At 39.9% G+C, this 7,500-nt stretch overlaps 1 protein-coding gene across 2 annotated transcripts in view; it reads left to right on the top strand.

The window, feature by feature from the left end:
* The window catches only part of LOC113823907 (cell adhesion molecule 1-like), a 118,705-nt gene that overhangs the window by 1,033 nt on the left and 110,172 nt on the right, over positions 1–7,500 (top strand). The window lies entirely within an intron of this gene.

Raw genomic sequence — 7,500 nt, forward strand, 5'->3', positions numbered from 1 at the left:
CTTGATGATATTGATGATATTATTCGGCCTGTGATAATCATATGTGACGTTTATTGTGCTTAACATTAAGGAATGATATATGTACGATATAAGTAGAACGCACCGTGGAATGGTAGTGTCTTTTCCCCGTGAGTGCTGGGAGAGTGTATAACCTTAGATATGAACTTCTACGTTTCAGAATGGGGCCTGTGTACTCATGCTAGACTCGGTTCGAGAGTCATGGATTCTTAATCTTTTTCTTTTAAGATAATGAATGCAAACACATGCGCATGTGGTTTAGACATATATGCATACACGCAACAGGAACAACGAAGGGAAGGGCAAGAAGACACACGAATATTCGTGTGTTTTCTTGCCCTTCCCTTCGTTGTTCCTGTTGCAATCTGTTCGTCATGAATTCCACACACATACACGCATATACAAAACGCACACGTACACATACTATACCTACCACTCTCCTGCTCCCTTAAACACACACACACACACACACACACACACACACACACACACACACACACACACACACACACACACACACACACACACACACACACACACACACGCACACACACACGTACGTACATTAATTGCTTAGATATACATACTGATCTCGTTTTCCGCTCCGATGTTTGGGGCTGAGGCTGTTTGTGTCCTTCGGGAATTCGGCTGTTACGCGCCAGGTGCTTCTCCTTCATGTGTATATGCTTGTTGGTGTTGCTGACAAGCACACGCACGCACTTACACGTACACGCACACGAACACGTACATGTACACGCACAAGCACACGTACATACACATACACAGACACAGACACGCACGCACGCACACACATACACACTGACACAGACACAGACACGCACGCACGCACACACACACATACAAACAAATAAGCATGCACGCACACACACATACACGAACGCACGCACGCACGCACGCACACACACACACACACACACACACACACACACACACACACACACACACATACATACACACACATACACGCACACACACATACACGCACAGACAGACACACACACACACACATACACCCGCACATACACAACCACATACACGCACACGCACATACACGCACACACACATACAAACACACGCATGCTCGCACGCACACACACGCACATACACACACACATACACACATACACGCACACACACATACATGCACACACACATACACGCACACACACATACACGCACACACACATACACGCACACACACATACACGCACACACACATACACGCACACACACATACACGCACACACACATACACGCACACACACATACACGCACACACACATACACGCACACACACACACACACACACACACACACACACACACACACACACGCACGCACACACACACACACACACACACACACACACACACACACACACACACACACACACACACACACACACACACACACACACACACACACACACACACACACACACACACACACACACACACACACACACACACACACACACACACGTACACGCACACATGTACACACACACACGCTCACGTGCAAGTACCTCCGCCCCCCCCTCCACACACTTTTTTTTTCTTTTTAATTTTTAGAATATTGGAGCATGTTGGAATCTGCTCTGCATCATAAATCTTACTGCTTCTCTTTGACCAATTAAAATAACTACTTGTTCTTTCTACACTTTAACATTTTTTAAACGATGTGAATTTCACTGCATTACAAGTTTTCAACATCATTGCCGATGTAGTTATGAATAACATATATACTTTTATCATCTTTGCTTCATTCAAACTTTTTCTATTGGTGTTCTGTGGTGTAATTTTAATCTTTGTTTATTATTTATTATAATTTTCGTTATCAAAAAAAGAAGAAAAAAGTAGGATTATGGAAAAACTGCACCACACGTTGCCATGACAATTATATATATTTATAAGCATTTTAGAGTTTGTCAGTGAACCGTATAACAAACTCGTAGACAAGATATTAATAATTTCGTAGATCTCTTGATATATAACTGAAGAACACGATATGAACTTGCCCGAGTAAGATATAACACCCGTGAGCAAGATCTTGTTAACACAAACCTGGATAAGATGATGTTAACTCACTTGAATGAGGTGATCTTAACACATATCTGAATGAGATGATGTCAACAGAGATTTAAGTGAGATGAGTTTAAATAACATCTGGATAAGACAGTATTAATTAACACCAAAGGGACAGTATCGTAACACACGCTAAAGCACCATTTTTTTTTTTACACGAAAACAGCAGTATTATAGAACACAAAAGCAACAGGATCTTAGCACAGCAATATCAACACATGAAAGCAACAATATCTTAACAGACAAAAGCAACAGTATTTCAACACACATAACAGTATCTTAACACACACGAAAACAACAATTAACAGAAAAACAACAGCATCTTAAACACACGGATAGCAAGATACACGAAGAACATGATCGGGAAGCACACAAGCATAACACTACAAGCAGAAATCTTAGAAAAACATAATTTCCAAATATAACCGAATATAACCTGCATCCCAACCTCTAATTGCTGCGGAGGTCATCTCGACCCGACTCAAAACCTTTTGACCCGACCTCTGCTGAAAGGTCAAGGGAATTCCCCGGATTTTGAGGCGGGGTTAGGTATGATTAGTATTTTCTTCTTTTTTTTTTAGATATTTTCTTAGACGGTAAATCTTTTTCCTTTGGTTAGACAGGATTAGAAGTTCAGCGAAGACTCTGGCGAAGGTTCAGTTTGCTCGCGGAATATTTTGTTTCTCTGTAAACTTAAAGCGTGTTTGCACTTTTTTTTTTCTTTCTGTGTGAACGTGTGTTTGTATGTGTGCGGGGAGCGATATACGAATGAGGTGGTATGAACGTATATCTATATATGCATGTGTGCATATTTATGTCTACATATACGTATATATGTATATATATATATATATATATATATATATATATATATATACATATATATGTATATATATATGTATGTATATATATATATATATATATATATATATATATATATATATACACATTTATTTATATACGTATATATGTACATATATATATATATATAGATATAGATAGATAGATAGATAGATAGATAGATAGATATAGATATATAGACGCGCGCGCGCGCTCGCACACTCATACATATCTGTGCGTGTTCGCGTATACGTACATGCGCCTGCGTGCGTGCGGCCATTTGTTCTTGTACATTATTTACAACAAAGATTACCGGAATACAAACCATTTTACTTTGAAAATATATGTTTTAATGGTTTATCCCGAGGACACAGTAGACAAGTTAGTGAATATTGCACATTCATAACCATGAGTTGTTGGGATTAAACTTGCGTATCAATTTATATTACAACGTCTGGCCTGGAAGTTTTAACTGGAACGAAAGCTAAATGCATTTTTTCATTTATCTTGGGACGTTTTAGTTTTAGTTTTTTTTTTTATATTTTTTATTCTTTTATCGTCGTCTTTGTCGCCAGCGAAATTGGTAGCCAGAACGATCGGGAACATCGCAAATAGCTGCATGAACATATCCATAAAGTACCTGTGCTTTATGGACATTTTTTTTTCTTTTCTTTTTTTGAGTGAAGTATCTGCCTCTCTCTCTCTCTCTTCTTTTCTATCTTTCGTTCTCTCTCTCTCTTTTCTCTCTTTCGTTCTCTCTCTGTCTCTCTTCTCTCTTTTCTTCAGTTCGTTCTCTCTCTCTCTCTCTCTCTCTCCTTCTCACTCTCTCTCTCTCTCTCTCTCTCTCTCTCTCTCTCTCTCTCTCTCTCTCTCTCTCTCTCTCTCTCTCTCTCCTTGTCTGTCCTTCTCTCTCTCTCTCTCTCTCTCTCTCCTATCTTTCGTTCTTTCTCTTTCTCTCTCTCTCTCTTTTATAACCAATCCTAGCAGTTCTGAAATTCAAACTGCAGATGACAATTAATCCTAGTTTTACGACTTAAATTCCTTCCTTATTAGACCCTTGTTCTGGTCTGCGTGGTGTGCTTCGATAGTTTGTGCCACTTGTTCTGGTACAATCATCTGTTCCGCTGTTCTGGTCCAATCACCCAGTTTGTTCAGGTCGTTGTAATGGTATTGGATGTTCCGCTCAGTTTGATCCGGTCCAAGGAGGCACTTGCACTGGTCTTTGTGGTCTTCTTATGCTTATTCTCACGGGGTCTGGATCTTTCAGACCTACAACCCGTTTTTTGGAAATTTGTTAATATTATTATTATTGTTATTGTTTATTATTGTTGTTATTATTATCATCATCGTCATCGTCGTCGTCATCATCATTATCATCATCATCATCATCATCATTATTATCATTATCATTATCATCATCATTATTATTATCATTATCATTATTATTATTATTATCATCATCATCATCATCATCATCATCATCATCATCATCATCATCATCATCATCATCATCATCATCATCATCATCATCATTATCTTCTTTATTTTATTATTATTATTATTACTATTTTGTCTCGTTACATTCTGCTTTCGGTAGTCTATCCTGCATATGCTTTGCTTGGTTTGGTCTAATCAGACGCTTGCTATGGTCTATGTGGTCGTATCTCTTGATCTAATAGACATCTCATTCTCCATATTCTGGTCTAGTCTGAGTTCGCTCTGGTTTGGTTGCCTCCTCTAGTTGGTCTGGTCAGTTGGATAGAAGAGAAAGAAGCTGATGATGAAGAGGAGAAAGGATATGTTGATGAAGCAGAGATAAAGATGATGGAGAGGAGAAAGATGATGAAGAGAGGAATGAGGATGATGAAAATTGTATCATGTTTGGTTGCCGTGGTCTAGAAAGTCAGCCAAACGACATTTCTTGGTCTATTATCCTCTCACCACCAAAACTGAGGGTAGATCAGTATTGCCAGTGCCACCGACTGCCCAGTATTGCCAGTGCCACCGACTGCCCAGTATTGCCAGTGCCACCGACTGCCCAGTATTGCCAGTGCCACCGACTGCCCAGTATTGCCAGTGCCACCGACTGCCCAGTATTGCCAGTGCCACCGACTGCCCAGTATTGCCCAGTATTGCCAGTGCCACCGACTGCCCAGTATTGCCCAGTATTGCTAGTGCCACCGACTGCTCAGTATTGCCAGTGCCACCAACTGCCCAGTATTGCCCAGTATTGCCAGTGCCACCGACTGCCCAGTATTACCCAGTACTGCCAAGTGTAGCTTATAATTCCAGTATAACATTGTGATTGCCAAGTGTAGAGTTTACTTGTACTGTGCAGCATATTGTTGATTGGTATATTATTACTCGGTTTAACATAGGCTTACCAAGTAGTGTATGGTAATGACACGTGCTACACTATGTTATCATAGTGGTACTCGGTATAGTAAAATCTTACCAAGGCTTAAGACCGAGTAGCTAACGATCACTAAACGTAGCATAGTTTTTAAGTACAGCATAAGATTGCTAGATGGAGTATAATTACCTATTTTAGCATATACAAATTGGTAGATGGAGTATAATTACCTAATTTAGCATACATAAGTATAGGATACAATCACCAAACCCAGTATAGTTACTAAGTGCAGCCCAAGATTACATTTGGTAATCTTAGTGGAGCATGCAGTTACCAAGTGTAGCATGCAGTCGCCAAATATAGGCCTATACGATCTCCATAGCATACGATTTACCAAATGAATAAATCCAAGTGTAGCTACAGTTGCCAGGTGTCATATAAATCCAAGTGTAGCTACAGTTGCCAGGTGTCATATAAGTCCAAGTGAAGCTACAGTTGCCAGGTGTTATATAAATCCAAGTGAAGCTACAGTTGCCAGGTGTCATATAAATCCAAGTGTAGCTACAGTTGCCAGGTGTCATATAAGTCCAAGTGAAGCTACAGTTGCCAGGTGTTATATAAATCCAAGTGAAGCTACAGTTGCCAGGTGTCATATAAATCCAAGTGAAGCTACAGTTGCCAGGTGTCATATAAATCCAAGTGAAGCTACAGTTGCCAGGTGTCATATAAATCCAAGTGAAGCTACAGTTGCCAGGTGTCATATAAATCCAAGTGTAGCTACAGTTGCCAGGTGTCATATAAATCCAAGTGTAGCTGCAGTTGCCACGTACCATATAAATCGAAGTGTAGCTGCAGTTGCCAGGTACCTTATAAATCCAAGTGTAGCTACAGTTGCCACGTACCATATAAATCCAAGTGTAGCTACAGTTGTCAGGTGTTATATAAATCCAAGTGTAGCTGCAGTTGCCACGTACCATATAAATCCAAGTGTAGCTACAGTTGTCAGGTGTTATATAAATCCAAGTGTAGCTGCAGTTGCCAGTTACCATATAAATCCAAGTGTAGCTGCAGTTGCCAAGTACCTTATAAAGCCAAGTGTAGCTACAGATTGTACACCACAAAATCCCCCCAAACGTAGTATACAATTCCTCAGTACAACCCACGATTCCCAAATATAAGGACATGATTCCCCACGATAACCCACTTCTTCAGCTCTCCCCGTCAACCTCCTCCTCCGAACGAATTCCGGCAAAAGCACTTATCCGAGTCCGGTTCGTCACAACTTTGCCGGGATTGATAATTACCCGGCAGCTGCGTCCAGGCTGGAGGGCTAGACTCCCGCATGCGACTCCCGCATTCCGGTTCTCTTCGGGTCACGCTAGGTGCAGATCATACCTCTTTCGTATATTGGGTATGTCCTATTGATGAGGGTTGAGGGTACTGCCTGCGGGGAGGTTTGTGATAGGTCTACATACTTCGGGTAAGTTGTTGCTGGTAGTTTTTGGTTATATTTGGAGAGCATTGAGTGTATAGCGTTAATGTAAGGGTAGGGAGGGTAGGTAGGTCACACACGCACGCACGCGAACACACACACACATATATGTATTTGTATATATATGTACATATATGTGTGTGTGTGTTTGTGTGTATGTGTATGTATGCATGTGCACACACACACACACACACACACACACACACACACACACACACACACACACACACACACACACACACACACACACACACACATATATAATTTGTGTATCGTAACGATATTTGCCAATTCCCATATTTATGGTATATCGGGTATGTCATATTGATGAGTGACCAAAGTATGTATGTCATTTGTGGTACTTTCGGTTATATTCCTCGTACACAAATTAACGCTGTTTGCTTCTTACTATATCTCTATAGTATATCGAGTATACCTCATCAATGAGGTTAGGCGAAGACATGTTAAGAAAGTTTCGAATATTATTATTATTATTATTATTATTATTATTATTTTTTTTTTTTTATTATTATTTATTATTATTATTATTATTTTTTGTCAGAACCTTTTGAGCTGCTGACTGTGCTTGAATAGTATATCGAAAATATGTTTTAGTGATATGACGTTAGGATATATCCCTTGTTTAAAGAATTTCCAGCTACATACTTAATGCATATTAGCACTATTTACTT

This window comes from Penaeus vannamei, chromosome 43, assembly GCF_042767895.1.
Source record: "Penaeus vannamei isolate JL-2024 chromosome 43, ASM4276789v1, whole genome shotgun sequence".
NCBI classification, from domain to species: domain Eukaryota; kingdom Metazoa; phylum Arthropoda; class Malacostraca; order Decapoda; family Penaeidae; genus Penaeus; species Penaeus vannamei.